At 47.9% G+C, this 16,562-nt stretch overlaps 1 protein-coding gene across 1 annotated transcript in view; it reads left to right on the top strand.

The window, feature by feature from the left end:
- The window catches only part of CASZ1 (castor zinc finger 1), a 195,083-nt gene that overhangs the window by 24,242 nt on the left and 154,279 nt on the right, over positions 1–16,562 (top strand). The window contains exon 2 of the mRNA XM_066334522.1: positions 10,919–11,062. The gene's annotated coding sequence lies outside the window, so the exon portion shown is untranslated. The remainder of the gene's footprint in view (positions 1–10,918; positions 11,063–16,562) is intronic.

Raw genomic sequence — 16,562 nt, 5'->3', positions numbered from 1 at the left:
GCACTTCCAAAATTGGCTGGGTTAATAAAACGTGCTGATTGCTCCCTGAGGATATCAAGGGACTGGATGATATTAGTAAGGGTCACCAGTTCAAATCTGGGTCAAGTTAGCAATGACAGCAACAGCCATGTTACAGCTCTGCATGCTTTTCTGTAAGTTCTCACAGGCAGGTATCTCTATCACTGCTGTGTTTGGCAACTGGATTGAAAAAGGAGGATGGCTCTGTGTGGTGCTGACAGAGATGGCAGTGCTTTCCCAGTTGTGCTTGGGATTTCAGCCCCCTTTCCAGTGTAAGTTTAAAGCATGAAGCTTCTAATCCATGTTCTCTGGATTCACAGTCCTTATATCTCACATTTTGCAAGTCTGTCACCTCATTTATGTTGTGGAAACAACAATTAATTTTATTATTGTGGTTTTTTTTAAAACAAAGATGGTTGATTGCCAAGTTTCCATGAAAAAGGAAAGGTGGGAATATTTTGCTGTTGTTCTTGCTACTGCTGGTTGTGGAGATTCAGTCTGTACATCCAGGACACAGGGCATTTCTATCTTGGGAGGTAAAATATTATCGATATACCTACACAGTGGTACTGCATCATTTTTAAAGTAATGTCTTGAGCAGTAACAAACTACAAGATTCCCACCTGCACCTCTGGGTGAGCAGAGGTTTCCTGGATTTGCAGCGTATGCCTCCAGGTTGATGCTGTGCAGGGGTCTAGTCAGGGTGTCAGTACACTCGTATGTGTCGGAAATTGGTGGTTTCTGGCTAGACTCTCTGCAATATCCTGCCCCTTGAAGACACGTGGGAGGCTGAACAACATGACATGCTGAGAAGGAGGGCAGCTTCTGGTCAGGCACTTGTATTTTTGCTGCCTTAGCTGCTGTTATAAATTCCTCACTCTGGCCTTTCACTTCTGATATTTTTCCCTTGGCCAAATCAAAGACGGTTTTGTTACCTCCGGCTCCCTGCAGATGCGGCAGCTTCAGGCAATGAAATATGCTCCAGTCTTTAAAGGGAGGACAGAGAACCTGCTGCTGGGAATCTGAGATGGAGGAGGGTTCCGGGAACAGGACCAAGGCTTTTGCCTTCATTCAGCCCTGGCTGCATCCATGTGCATGTGCGAAACCAACAAGGCTGCTAGTTGTGTGCCAGGAGGATAGATCAAGGTGCTCTGGAGTTCTGTAGGATTTATGGTGTGGATTGAAAACACACAGCAGCGTGTGTAGGTGGCACTGAGACATGATTGCCTCTCCTTGCCACTCCCCACTTGGGCAAGCAAGGTCAGCATGGCTCCTAAATTAATACATTCTATAATAAAACGGATAGATTTGGGAGCAGATCTAGTATTTGTGGCTAAAAAGAAAAAAGGGAAGTAGCTGGGTTTGTCTGAGCTTCCCCTGGAACTAGAAATGGAGGAGTACAGTCCTAGTGACTGGACATGAATTTTTATGGTAGCTAAATGTGAGAATGTGCTTTAGGTTTCTCTCCTTGTTTTTCCAGTGGTGCTTTCGGATTCCTGTTTTCAAACATTTCAAAAGCATGAATGCATCTATAGGACTGAGACCCAGGTGATAGTGCACAGGAGGGAGAAGAGATGAGTGTTTTGCTGGAGTGATGCTATGGAGTATGCTCCTGTGCTTGCTAATATTCAGTCTGGAATTGGACAGTACTGAGGTTACCATGATCCTTCATTTGCAACTGTGTGGCTGCTCATAAAACAAGAAGCCCAAAGGTGCTTCTTTGGTCTTTACTGCCAGTGGTGGGAGCCCAGAAAGGCTGCAGTGCAGCACAGCAGGCTCTCAAATCAGGCAGTTCTTGGGGGAATCCCTCTTCTCTCCCCATTAGGGACTGCCCTCATGTTTGGGAAAAGAGGAGCATAAAGCCCACCTTGACTGAGAGGCAGTGCCAGGGATTATGGCATTACTGTGAAGGGTTGAAGGAATTCTTCATATCCTGCTACATGATCCTTGTGGACCTGATAGAGGGTCACAGGACTTGTTTGAGAGCTGAGAATCTGAGGGATGGCCTGGAGGATCCCTAGGGCAACTGGGTCAGGGCCCTTTGCACTCTGTGGGAAACTCCCTTACCCGCTTATGTACATCTCCAGCTGTGGATCCAGCGGCAGCTGTTTGAAGTTGGAGAAAAGGGTAGAAGTTTATCCTGGAGGGCCAGCCCCTGTCAGCAGCCTTGGGTGCATGGAGAGGGGAGTCTGGCCAGTAAGCAGGTGAATGCACACAGAAATGATGCTGGAAGCCAGGGCTAGTCCTGCTGATGTGGCCCTTTCTCCTGCAGCGGATCATAAAATATGGCTCAAATTTTCATTACGGCCTCTATTGATTATCTTTTGGGACAGATGAATTATAGGGAACATTAAATTTAAAAAAAAAAAAAAGGAAATATTTGAATGAGTTTGGGAGGTCGATGCCAGAAAGGCTGACGCACCAAGCCTTACTGGCATTTTCCTGCTTTGTGGATCTGCTGGGCCCTTCCCATGGTCCCCTTTGGGGGAAACTGCCCAGGGAGCTCCCCTTGTTCCCTTCAGCTGCCCTTGGGGAGCAGCAGGCTCTGCAGTCACCGTGGGCTAGGCCAAGGGGCAGCCCAGAGGTGCAGACAGTGGCTGGAAGACTTGAGTGTCTTCTGGAGTCCTCTCCCATGCCACAGGTTCTGTCTTCTCTGGGAGGTCACCCTGAGGACCTTCCAGTAATTCACAGACACAGTAATTCACAAGTGTCTGTCTCGCATCTACTTTGGGATTCTTGAACTAAAGGGGAGAATGAGGGGCTGGGAAATGACCAGGGAATGAATGGGGAAAAGCCATTTGGTGACACTTTTGGATCTGGTGTAATTATGAAAAACAGTGAATCATAGAAGTAGTGATGGGCTTTGCTAGGTTTCCCTCCTTCCCTGCACCAAGGGAAAGGTCATTGCCCTCATCTCTCCGGTGCTGATGGGTGAGTACTCCTCTCTGCAGGGCTCATGGAGCATGGGGGGTTTTGTTGAAGGGGTTTGTGGTCAGAGATCTTTGACTTCATGTAAGAGAAGTGTCAGGACCGAATCATCCCACTTTTAGTGTGGCACACTGAAGTCAAGCCAGCCGAAGAAACTTCTGACTTCTCACCTGATTCTGGCCAGCTCTGATTTTGAGGATGATCCTTGAACTTTGTTACAGTGGATTTTCTGCACCCTTCAGTTTTTTCCAGGTTGTACCATATGCCACACAGTGCTCTGTCTAGGAGTTGGCTTGGTAAAGCTCTGTCCTCGGCTTACTTCCCTGCCTGTATTCCATGAGAGTGGATGAAATCCTGTAACCTGAAATGCCGTCACCACGCTTTCAGCAGCTGGCACTGGGGAATAATGGATGTTACCCCTTTGAAAAGAGCCGCAGTTCAGAGCACTCTTCCGTTTCCCAGTGGTAGCAGGAGAGTTCTGGAGCAGACACACAGGGGCTCTGTGGCTGTGAAATCCCTTCTATGCGCTTTGTTCCTGGATTGTTTTCTGTCAGTCAGGCCAGCATCCAGTGCTCCTGAGGAATTCTCTGTTTTCTTTTCTAAGACTGAGAAGAATGCAGCCAGGGTCCCTCTCCAGCCACCCACAAGACAAACATCCCCCTCCCAAATGCTTATCTCTGTCTGGACACGGGGTCCTGCATGGCACAGTCCTCATACCCTACTGCTGCAAAGAAATGTGGGGGGACACATCTTGTCCCCTCACCGTCTGCTGCCTGCCACCACCACCGGCTGCTCTCCTGCAGGTCAGATCGAGCACCTAAAGCACGGTGCTCTCTGCTTTTGGGATATTTTCTATGGCTGCAGGGGTGCCCTTTTTTCACCCCTGGTCAAACAGCTATTTGGGTGAGTTTTGCCAATGCACTCTGCATGTGCTGCTGGGCAGCACTGCCTCTGCCAGAGCCCCTGCCGCCCTGGAGGAGAGCAAGTGCTCCAGGTATGCTTGGAACACCTTGTGCATTCACTGGCGTGTCTGTGTGACCTGTGAGATAAACCAGCTGTACTAAGGTGTGAACATCCCCCTCTTTGTGGGAGATTTTGGTGCTGAATGCTGAATGCACAGTTGCGTGTGTGTGTTTCACTTCCTTGCAGATCCCTGCTGATTTCACAAGACATCCACCAAGCTTTGGCTTCACCTGGGCAAATGCAAAAGGTGGTGGTTTCCATGGTTCCACAGCCTCACTCGGGCGACACACCCTTTTTGTGTAAGCTGGCTCCCTGGAGTCAATTGTTTTTTGGCAAACAGCTTCATAAACTCCTCCAACAATTAAACTGGAAAGAAAAAAATAACCAAACCAAACACAACAAAACCCAAGCATTGCGGAGTGAGACTGCAAACAGGTTGGAGCAATTCCCCCAGCAGCAGCTCTATCCTCACCAGCTCTGTCCCCTCAAGCCCCCGGAGGCAGGCAGGGGAGCTGCCCCAGCTGCACTTGATGGACTTCATTTGGGAGGTGCCTGGGCTGCCCCAACTCACCAAGCTGCAGTGAGCTAACAAACATGAAGGAAAAGGTCATGTTATTAACTTTTATTTTTTTTAAAGCTGCAAACATCCCTCTCTCTGGGAGGGGAGGCTGCACAGATGCCAGCTCAGATTAATTTAAATATTTACCAATCCCAGTTTTTTTTTTTTTTTTTTTAATTGTGTGTTTGTGTTCTGTTTGTGTCCCATAAAATACCTGGTGTTTTGGGCGTACCCCGTTTGCAGGGTGCATGAGATCACACTGAAAAAATGCAGTGAAAAACATTTTCATGCCACAACACATCAAATAGGTTTTTGAATTAAGATGAAGATTTTTTCCCTCGCTTTTTATCTCTGAAGTTTAGGTGAAAGGGTCTTCTTTTTTTGTTTCTTTTTAAAATACTTTTACTTAACTGGGAAGAAAAGTGTCACGGAAATCCTTTAAAAGTTACTTTTGCTTTATCTCACCGTGTCAAACATCAAAAGCAGCTGTTTGTGCTGGTCAGAGCCCCCATTAATGTGTGTTTCTGTGCTGTTGGCTGGATGGTGGTGTGTTCCAGCAGGTAGGCAGTGGGCAGGGGAGAAATCCAGAGTCTGGAAGCCAGAGCTAGCTCTGAACTCCTGAGTGTGCGACAGTAGCTCGGCTCCATTCCCTGCCTGTCGTTCCTGTCTGTCAGACTTGCTTTGGGGTGAGTGCTGTCTTTGCTGTTTGTGCAACCCTGGCACAGGAGTCTCGTCTTTGCAGAGTGCTGGGCTTCTGCTGTAATGCTCCCAGGTGAGTTTCCTGCTGAGTTTTTCAGGGTAGTGACCCTTTGGTGGGTGTCCTAGCACCCCTGGTCACAGATGCTCATGGGTTTGTGTGCCCCAAGGGCTGAGCATGGCCAAGGACCCAGTCTGGGCACTGGCATCCTGTCCTCTTTGGTATGAGATTTTCTATATGGTTTTGGCCATGGAGACTTAATGCTTCCCTGGGAGAGAAGTTTTCTTTGCGGATTCAAGCAATGAAAGCACTACTGGCATTCACCCTACCTCCTTTTAATTGCTTTCCATGCCCATTGGGTCATAATCTGATCCCATCTACATCTGGGAAAGTACAGAGCTGTTCTGTGGAAAAATGGAACATCTCCAAACAGAATACTACTGCTGGGATCAGGATCTGGCCACCTCCTCTCTAGTGAGCCAGGCTGGGTTTGGCCCAAGGCACGAGTCTTCTGCAGGGGCTTTTGGTTTCACTGCACCTGTAAAGGATCCCAGCTCTAGCCTCCCCACTGTGCACAACAGGTCTGGAACCTCTGGGTCAGGAGAGACTTGGGGCTGAGGGGCCGGAGGTGGCTTACACCCATGTAAGCTCACGGATTACTGGGAAGCTGGCACACGAGCCAGGTGTCAGTGCTGGGACACTGGGCACAGCTGCTTTGTTAAAAGCCTCAAGACTGTCACTGAGGCAGAGTAGGATATTTGTACGTGTATTTCTGTGCAAGGAGGATTCGGCACTGCTGGAATGTGAATCCTGTATTCTGCTCTTCTGTGGGAAAGGAAAAAAGAAGGGGAAGAATCAGGGTGGATGTGCAGGGGGGGCAACAGTTGGCTTGCCATTAGCCAGAGTTTGAAATTGGACCTGTTACTTTTGAGGAATGTAGGGCAGTGGAGGAGAGATGTTATGTGCATGTGCACACAGCTCTTGCCTCTGTGTCCTAGGAAAATGCCAGAGCGCAGGATGGCAAGGAGCAGCACTTACCCACAGCTTCAACTCCACTACTGCACTCTTTGATCACTTACTACTTTGCTATTCCTTCTTCTTCTTGCTGTAATTGTTACAAAATCTCTGTGCTTTGGGAGGGGTCCAGGACTCCAGGGCCCAATTGCATCTGCCCTGATTCAGAAAGTGGGTCATGCTGCTTGGTCTGGGAAGAAGATACTCATCTTGCTTAGCATGATATTTATTAGGAGATAGAGAAGGGAATGCAACCACGCTGTTGCCTAGAAAATTGCTCTGGGGGGATAGCAAAGGACTTGTGAGGGCAGAGCATGTAAAGTTCTTGCACATCCAGTGCCTGCTGAAGATTTGCCACGTTCCCTGTGCCTATATTACCTGCTTCCCTCACATTGAGACGTGGTAAGGATGGCAGGACAGCAGTGGAACTGGGGATAAGGAAGGGATTTGTAGCTGCTCATTCAGCAGCTGCCAGGCAGTGATGGGCTCTTTACATGTCTTGGAGCAGAGACTAGTGAGAGTAAAGAGAGGGGAAGACAGTATCTAGTCTGTTTCCATAAAGATGTGCTGTTTCACAGTTACCCTAAACTGGTTGAGGTTTGCTGCTGGACAAATGACCAGCACCCTCTCCAAATACTTGGCAAGGTATGACACAGTGCCCTGTAAAAGGCAGGAACTCTCCTGCAAAGAGCCAACAGAAAGCCTTGATCCAAAGCCCAGGGTAATTTACTCTGTGCTGTGTCTATCTCTCATTAAGCAACAGAGAAAAGGAAACTCAGTACACAAAGCAGATGATGATGGGTCCAGCATTGCTGCAGCAGGGTCTCACAGCAGGGACTGCCTGACTTGGGGCAGGGAGGGTGGAGGGGTGGAGGGGAGGTAGGAAAGCACAGCTGATCCTGCCAGGCTGGCTGGGCCTGTGCTGCTGCTTGCTGTGAAATCACCCTCGGGATTATCCAAAGGAAGAACTGGCAACTTGAGTAACTTGGAGGGCCGGATCCTCAACTCATTTAAATTGGCATGACTTCACTAAAGCCACCGAAACTGCGCTGATTTTACACCAGGTGAGCATCTGGTGCAGAATCTGCTGAAAGAATAAGACAAAGAAGGCATGAAACAGAGGTTTGGTAGAGCCCACTTACAAGCCTGGGGACTCTTGGGCTGCCCTGAGTGGAGGGTGGGTTAGCACATCATTTCCAAATGCCTTGGACAGCTTAGAAGGGCTCTGAATTCTTGTGGCAATGGAGAATGCCAAAGCACTGCTCCCTTGGGAGGGAGGTGGACCCATCTCTTTGCCTGTACCTTGGAGCACGTGTTGTCAGCGATTTGTGACAGTGTCACCCTGCCAGTGTTTCCTGCTCACGGTGTTTTAGTGGCAGTGTGATGAGAGGAGTCGGAGACACTGACACCTGTTGACCTGGCCTGTTATGGACCCTAGGCACATTCTCATGGGTGCTCTAAACCTGACGCACCTTGTACATTCAATATCACTTGTATCTCTTGCAGCATGTAATGCCACCGACAAAGGCTGACCAGCAGCTGTGGCTTCAGCCTCACACCACTGCCACCACAAGTTTTAATTTTGCCAGGCCTGGTAGATGATGGGAGGAAAGGTCTCACTTCAGCAAAGGACAGGAGCCAGTGTCCATGTCCTAAATCATGCTCCATTGGGCAGTGTTAAGCGCATGCATACAGAAATTGTTGGTTCCTGGTGTGGTAGGGCAATTGTTTTCCCAGCTCTGCACCTTGTTCTTAGGTGGGGGTGTTACGGCATGTACACAAGAAGGTATGCTGTCACATGTTTTTAGAGGTTGTTTGCTGAAACACCGTGCTCTTGGGACCTGTCGGGATGCACAGAATTCCCTCCACGCACTCACGTCCGGGGTGGATCTGAACAGAGTTTTAGCAACTCCCATTGAAGCAGCTCAGGGCCGGAAGTGAAGAAGGGATAAAATATCCAGCTGAAACTCCTGTAGGATGTAATTACCTGAGCTGGAAGCTGGCCAGGACAGCAGGCATTGTGCATCATCTGCTGGTGGTACCAGAAGCACCCAGCATTACAGGAAAGGTGGTCGGGACCGAGGAGTGATGTTAGCTCCTGGGAGGCTGCCTCTGTGGGCATTCAGCATAACACCTTTTGAAGTCACTTGGTGTTTGTTTCCATGGCTGTTCTGTGCAGGTACCATGGTGCCTATAAAATGCTCTTGGGAAGCTACAGCCCATGGATGGATAGCCTTATCCTGACACTCATTCAAATGCTCCTACTTTTTGATTTAAAAGAGGAAAAAAACTTGAATAACAACAAAAAAAAAAAACAAAAAAAAGGCAAAACAAAAAAGCCCATCCCAACAACAGAACAATCAAACAAAACAAAAACCAAAACAAGCAAAAGAAAAAGCCAAAAAACAAAATAACAAAAAACCCCACAAAAACACACACACACGCACCAAAAAAAAAAAAAAAAAAAAACCACAAAACCAAAAAAATCACCCCCCCCCCCCAAAAAAAAAAACCCAAAAAAAAAAAAAAAAAAACCCCAAAAAAAAACCAAAAAAACCCCCAAAAAAACCCAAAGGAAATTGACTTCCCAAAAATTACACTAAGCTAATATTGGAGGCCTGGCACAAATCCATCCCTGCCAGGAAACTCAGAATTAACCAGTGCACTCCCATGGCTGCTAGGAAGGGCTGTATTCCAGCAGGACAGGCCAAGGCTTTCAGACTTGGGGACTTGGGGTGAAAGTCCCTAATGTGTCTCTGAAGCACAGCAGAAGGTGTTTTTGTGCACCTCTATGTGTGCCAAACCCCTTCTCCCCCAGCCCAGCATTAAATGCAGGGCCAGCTTTGTTCTTTGGGAGAGGGTTAACAGCAAGTTAACAAGTGACACCAGCACCTGACTCGGGCTCCTTCCCCAGGACTTTTCCCCATGGGTTACGTGGTGGTGGAGTAGAGACAGAGCAATGCAGCAGGGACCTGCAGGCTGCTGCTGAGGACGCTGGGGAATTTACAGCCTAGCCCAGGTTGCAAGCGAGGACAAAGTTGACTCTTCATTCTCACTTGCACATGGCACAGCATCCCGTAACTCAGTGTGACTGGCAGCCTTAGTTCAGCCCAGGAAGAAGGGAAGGGAGGAGAGCCGGGTCAGGGCAGGGGGCAGCGCTGGGGCTGTGGGAGCAGCTGGCCCCGAGCGGGTCACAGGAAGAGCCTCCCAGCAGAAATTGCAGCTGGAGTGGCAAGTCAGAGGCAGCCTGAGCTGGCAGAGTGGGATGGAAGGAGACTGGCAAAATACCTGCTGCCTGCTGCTTGTCTTGGGCTGATGCTATCAGTGCTGAATGTTTGTGATGGCTCTTTTCACTCATCAGTTTTGGAAAAGCATGGAATGGGCTCCTGTACCTACAGCTGTGGAGGCTGGCACTGAGAGTGTGTCAAAGGGCCAGCCAAGCCTCTGCTGTCCCCAGCTGTCCTGGATTGCCAACTTGCCTTTGCCATGAATTTTCACAGCTTTGGGGTACTGCAGACAGCAGATCTCATGACAGAGCAATGATAGTATCTCATTTCAGAGGCTGGGGGAGGTCGGGATGTGTTAAGGCTGAAAATATTTACAGGTTTTGAAGTTGAAACACAAACAGGAAAAGCCCTTTAAAAAGTGAGTGTAGTGGATATTCAAAACAGGGATTGCCATGGAAACGCCACAATATTTGCTTAAATTGACACAAAGGTTGCTGGTTGCAGGGTTCTGAGTTCTTTGGCTCCATTTTCTTTGGCCCGACACCTATCACAAGTTGATCTCAACAACCCTCTTTTGTTTTGCTTCTTTTATTTTTGTCTGATGGAAATTTTAAAAAAACACCAACAACAGAACCCTCCAGTCTACAAATCCCACCTCATAGAAGAGCCTGAAGTGTCAGAGCTTCTGACAAAGGTTGGAGCTAAGACATTTTAAATTTTGGAAGTAAGGTAAAAGTTCTTTTATTTTAATCTATGCATTTCTGCATTTCTTTCAATGCAGCAGTAGAAGGGAATTGTCTTAACTGTCTAGGGAGAGCAGGGGGAAGGGTGAAACCTGTTGCAGAAGTTGCAGTATGCACTCAAGGAGCACAGGACTTTTGCAGTCAACTCTTGGACCAGAATTTGAGAGGTTTAGCTGTAGTTCCCAGTTCTGCTTCAGATCTGCCAGGTGAGCTTTGACAAGTCCCTTAATTACTGTGGGCCTCACTAAACTGCAAATAATAATTCTCCTTTGTCTCATCTGGTTGTATGTGTAACATTTTTGGGCATGAGATTCGATGTGGAGGTGGACAAGGAGTTTGTGCTGCTGGATTCCCCCCAAAGGAGGGATGGTAGCACAGGATCACATGGGCAGGAATGCTCAGCTGGCTTCAGGGAGAAGCTCTTTGCTCTAAGTGGCTTAGTGCTATAGGCTGCGTCTGACACTGATTGACCTGGATTTTTTTCTGGAGAAAGTTGGAGTGTGTAGCCTACCAAATAGTCACCTGGGTGGTTTGTACCTTGGCTTTTGAGTTGCTAGTACCACACATGGCAGACAAGGAGATGGGCATGCAGTGTGTTCAGCAGGGTGTGAAATGCCTTGCCTTGCTGGCCTGGTGTGTGTGACCAAGGGCTCAGGTCTGTGGGTGGCTGCAGCGTTTGAGGCTGGCGTCACTGCTTGTGCTCGTGATTCACCTGAGCTTCGGTACTGCTCAGTAGGAAATATTCATTTCCTTTTGAAACTCTCCTCAGGGAAAAGAGACTTCACCAAGTGAAGGGAGGCCATCTAATTCACACTGTCTTCACCTGAGACCACCTCCAAAACAAAGAACCTGACTTCACTCCTGGCTTTGTACACTGGAATGGACCTTGAAGCCTGTGACTTCTCAATGCAAGGTACTAGCTTTTGTTCTGTGATCAAACTGCTCTGGACTGGAGTGAGTGATTTTAGCTCTCCAGAGCCTTCATTGCAGTTCCTGGGTAATTGCTAGCCTATGAAGTTTGAAAGAGCAGTGGGAAGTCAGTGGCTTAGGTGGTAAATGCCTGGTGGGATGTTGGTTTGGCTTGGGCTGGCTTACAAGTAGGACTGGGTTTACTCCTGCTATCACTGCCCACCTCTGTACAGACACCCAGTTGACAGAGAAGAGTGCTGGTTTGAGCAGCTCTTTCTCTTCACCTCCTTCTTCCTAATGAGCTGCTGTGCAGCATTAACAGTTGGCCAAGTAGTACGCATGGGAGTCCCCTGGGTAAGTATTGTGTGGGACAGTTTCTGATTTACTTGTTTCACAGAAGGAGTTTGAGGATGTCTGTGGTCACGGTGGGTAACTCGGAGTGGTTGTGAGGGGGTGGGACTCTGTGTTTCTGAAAGCTGTTTTACTTTCTTCTCTGCTTGGCTGCCGTCACAGCTTCTCTGCAAAGAAAGGTATGACACAACAGTGGGATAATATATTTCTTCTCAGCGTGCTGGGGATTTGGGAGGTACCTGGTGGCACTGCCGTACTGCTGCAGGTGGAAGGGGCTGAGGATTCTCGCTGTGTCTGGCCTTTGCATGACTTCGCATATGCTCTGTAGGACAGAGAGGTATTGTCAGGGGCTATCTCCATACTGTGCTGACATCATTAAATGCTGATGATGCCTGAAAGAAGATCAGCAACTGAGGTGCCTGAGGGGATTCTGTTATCAGGTTCCTCTATTTTTTGCTGCTATGCCATAAATGATACCTGGGCAAAGCAATGTGTCCAAAGGTGCTGTGAGTCACAGGTGCAGCTGAGACCTGAACTGGAAGGGTCTAGGTGGAGGGACTGTATTGGCTCAGCAAGGGGGGAGATGAGAAAAGTCACAAAGCTCAGATGTTGGTCTGGGGCTCCAGCTATACCTCTATGTTGCTGACTGTGTGTGTGGCACAGAGGAATTTACTCATGTTCTGAGTGCCCTAGCCCTCCCTGAAAGAGTAACAGCCGTGATACTCTAAGACTCAGCAGGTCTTAATTCTTGCCATGTGTTCAAGGCCTACAGACCTGAGTGCTTTCAGTAAGTCTGCCAGTAAAGAGTGTGCTTCAGGATGGGATAGGGGTGAACTGTGCCTTCCCACACCTTCCTAATGCTGAAACACCTCCAGGGTCTTGCATGCTTTATTTGGAAAGCCTGGTTTTGAACTATTAATGTAGTGAACTCTTACCTTTATCCCTGTGTGAGCTGATCTGGTGCTTGTGCCCCGTTTTAGAGCAATGCCTCCCCAGGCCCCCAGAGGCAAGAGAGCTTCCCAAATAGGAGCTCTGCCTGAGGGAATAAGGTAAAGGAACATGAAGAGCCCTAAGGTTTTACCAAATAAGACAAATACTCTCAGGTTTGACTGCAGCAGGTGAATTTTCCACCAAACACCTTTATGTGCCTCTCTGGAGAGGTCCAACATCCAGGGGGAAAAACTCTGCTGAGGAAGCTGCTGCATAGGTTCTGGGTGCTTTTTCCATCACAAGGAGCTTTTCCTGTGACCCCTGTCACAGGTTTCTACTTGTGTAGCTCCTGATACTGAAAACCCTGCATTGTCCATCTGACCTGGACCTGGGATGAGCAGAACCTCTGAAACAAGAAGGTAAGAGGAGAAGACTGATATGTCAGGAATTCTTTAAGTGCTGAAGTGATCCTTGAGGTTCAGGTTCTTGCAAATCAGTTATTCTTTTCCACGTTTGTCTCCTCCCAGTACCTACTGGGTGCATTGCTGAGTGTCCTTCAGGGGCTGCATCCTGAGGGACAGTAGCTCATTAGAGACATTAAAAATATTTCGCTGGACTCCAACTGTTTTCTGAGGTCTCCCTAGTTCTACTAACATCACTGCAGTGAAGGAGATACATTTAGCCTTTCAGTCATGTGGCTCTGTGATTTCTCGTGCTCTGGACTAGAAATCCCTGTGTTCCAGTCTTCAGCCCTAGAGCGAGTTGTATGGCTTCTACTTTCAAAACAAGCTCAATTTACTTTGGGTTACAGAGGCTGTTTGCACATTCTCCAGAGCCCATCCCTAGGCTGTGATTGCTTTTTCACTGTTTATAAGCACAAGCTGGCTATTTAGGCCTAGAGCTATAAGGGTTGGAGGGAGTCTTCTTGTTCAGTTGATGAAGGTAGGCTTTTATGTGGGGGGGAAAAAGCTTAAAAAAGTGTAGGAGAGGGATTAGAAATATCTGCTCTGTCTGTGTTTAAATTTGCAAAATATTTCCCCATATAAATCCTAAAGTAAAGCTAAATCTGGGGGTTAGCCTGGACTGATGGTGTTATTTTTGCTAGGATCCTTGGGATTTACCGCATGGGCACAGCTGCGGCAGGAATGAGATGGGAAAACTGCCTTCCGCAGAAGAGCAGCCGGGCCAGCCCAGCCAGCCCTGACGGCTCAGGTCCTGAGCTGTGCTGGGGAATATGAAACAGCCTTGCAAAATCATTGTGGAAATTTACACACCTGTGTATGAAATGACTTGCCTACCTTTGCCAGGAGGAGTTTAACTTGCCCATTAAAATACACATCTATTTATGTATTACATGTTCCGTAAGAGAAATTTTTCCCAGGCAGTTACAAAACTCAGTCTAGACTGTAAAGTGTGGCATCTGGTGGTAACATGCCATATACATATATCTGAATACAATATCTCCTGTATCACCCTGCTTGGGAGTTAATAGCACATATCTGGATTACAGCGAGGCCTTTCCGTTTGCAGCGCACTATCTTTGGATAAACGCTTGGCCTGGTTCCTGCCAGCACTGGTCTCAATGGGGTTTCCTGCTTGCTTCCATCCAGGTACAGCCAGGCAGGCATTTTCGTGCTGCTTGTCCTGACCTGTGGCCCCACGGTTCAGGTAGGCTGGAGGCAGCAGTTCCCAGGCGGAGCTCTTCCGGCAGGGCTGAGTAGAGGGGAGGGAAGATGTTAAAAGCCTGTCTGGGTAAGAACAGGGTTGTCACATCCATCTGCTCAGGCCCTGACGAGCAGCTGATCCATATTGTTAACATATTGCCTGCCATATGGGCTAGCTCAGCTCTCCAGGAACGCTTGGGAGACCTGACCTCTAGTGTGACAAGATGTGAGCATGAAGGACGGGTTGACAACAGCCCTTGGGTCTTGGAGTGTGAAACCATGTTTCAGCCACTTCCGCTGCCTTCCCCTGCACTTATTTCCGTGCTGTCTCTGCCTGCCTCACTCCCTCTCTTCTGTCTCTCTGAGGGTTTTTTCCCTCCCTCCTCTGTTTTCTGCATCCCTAGTCTGCACTAGATCAATGACCTTCACTCATAACCAGACTGGACAGTTCTGACTCCCTCCCCCGGGCCTTCGATCAGATGTTTAGTTGGCGGCTGTGGAGAGCTGAATGGGGGGAAGTCAAAGGAGGGAAAAGAGGATCATGTGCTTGGCAGGCCTTATAGCTGTCCTTACTGTATCTGGTCTAGGAATGGGACTGAAGAACTGATCCTCTGAGGTCTTTAGCACCTCCTGCTCACTTGGATAACAGCGGACGCTCACATAACCTTTTGATAGAGGGTGAAGTCCACCAATGAGGTCTAAGCAGGTTGAAAGGTTTCAGATGTTCAGGGAAGGGCCTTGATGCCAGAGTTCAAGGAGGAGCTCTTGATGGGCATGGAATGAGTCAGTTTCAAAATAAAGGTAAGGGCAGCCCAAAGCCCTTCCAGAATCCCTGCAGTGCCCAGCAGCTGGTGATTTTACACCTACTCATGACGGGGAATAGTTGTTTGAGGGGCAAAAGCTGAAGAGGTGTTCTGGCAGTGAGGAAGCTGGCTGAGCAGGATCCCTCTCAGTGCCAAACAAAGCCTGTGGTGCAGTTAGGTGTGAGCACAGATGTGGATATGTGGAGCAGCTTAGCTCTAAAGAAGCCTAGGGCTTCAGTGGGGGCTGGCAGTTGCCTGAGTGATGGTCACGGTGGTGACCAGCCTGCCCAAAAAACTCAGATAGATAAAGGGATGTTCAGTACTGGAGGACATGGGACCGGGCCAGGTCTTCGTGGGTGCAGACCTTGCTTTCCCTGTCACCCTCAGCCATTCTTTTGAATTCGTGATGTCCTCAGTCTCCCGGCACCACTGCTTATGAAATTGGCTGTCTCCTTCCTAAGGCTTCTGTCTTCACACTTGAAATTTATAGAGGTTAAATCCTGGTGCTAGGGAAGCAAGCACCAGTTTTACTGTAAACTTCAGTGGCATTGGGATTTCAGCCTTAGCTCCTCGGAAGGGGATTAGGATGTTTCCCAATATTTTTTACCAATCAGCTCTGTCAGACATGCAGGCATGACTCATTTGTCTTTTAGTGTCTCAAAGTAAGGGTTGCCTGTTTTTTTAAATGCCAGTCCTGTGAAAATCATTATCCTCCAAAAAGCTGAGATTTTGCCTTGCTCTTCGTAAAGGTTTAGACCAGTTTAGATGATTTCAGTTCTCCTCCTTCCCCATATACCTGCAATTGCACTGATCTTTAATAGTGTTATTTGTAGAGAGGAGCCCACTGAAATATTGCCAAAATAAAACACAGTGATGAGTTGTGGTTTATTTACTCAAGCTTCACTGATGTAACAAACCTGATTTTATGTTAATAATGACTCAGAAGCAGAGTTGGGAGGAGAAGCCAGACCTCCTGATTTCTTTAACCATCCAACAGTATTTCTTCCCATCTTTAGATCCAACAGCAGTTCTCTGAGCTGGGATATGGGTAGTAGTTCTGTGGCGCCCTGATGAAATAGCTAGCTGAAAAAATAATAATAGTGCTTTGCAAGTTTGCAGGGTTCCATCAACATTTAGGAGCACATTCAGCTGAGGTGGGCATGGTATATACAGCGTCCGTCTGTCCGTCAGGCAGCTCTCCAGCCAGCAGGGATGCTGGCCTGCAGAATTCCTCAAGGAAAACCAGTTCAAAAGCACTTGGAGCAATCAGTGCTAAGTATGCACATGAGTGTTCGAGGGAAATGCATGTTCAAAATGTAGATTGTAGAAATCTGTTGATAAAACCAAAAAATTCAAAAAATGAACAAATAGTGTAAAGTCAGTGGTAGGTGTTCTCTGATGTCTTCTGCTGGGGGCTCATTCCAGAGCTGGTGCTCAGCCCATGGTCAGTGCTGGAGGTGAGGCTTATCTCACTACTTGAGCTGAATATGGAAAGGCTGTTTTAGCATATTGCCTCTGACAAATTATGTGGTAATGCTGAGGCTCTTTTTTGCTATTACTGCAGTTATATATTAACTACTAAGAGCTACAGGTAAGCCATCTGCTGATGTACCAGAGCTGCATTTCTCTTCAGCAAAACTATCCTGATTTTTTGCCAGGGCAGTTTACGGTCTGTCCCAGTGTCTTTCTTATGATTCTTGCTGAATTTGTCTAAGCTGTATGTTGATAGAACATGCAAGAGAAAAGGGGAGAGGAC

The sequence above is a fragment of the Sylvia atricapilla genome, chromosome 22, assembly GCF_009819655.1.
Source record: "Sylvia atricapilla isolate bSylAtr1 chromosome 22, bSylAtr1.pri, whole genome shotgun sequence".
In the NCBI taxonomy this organism is placed as follows: domain Eukaryota; kingdom Metazoa; phylum Chordata; class Aves; order Passeriformes; family Sylviidae; genus Sylvia; species Sylvia atricapilla.
Note: the sequence above shows the minus strand (reverse complement) of the source record. Positions and strands in the feature narration are given on the sequence as shown.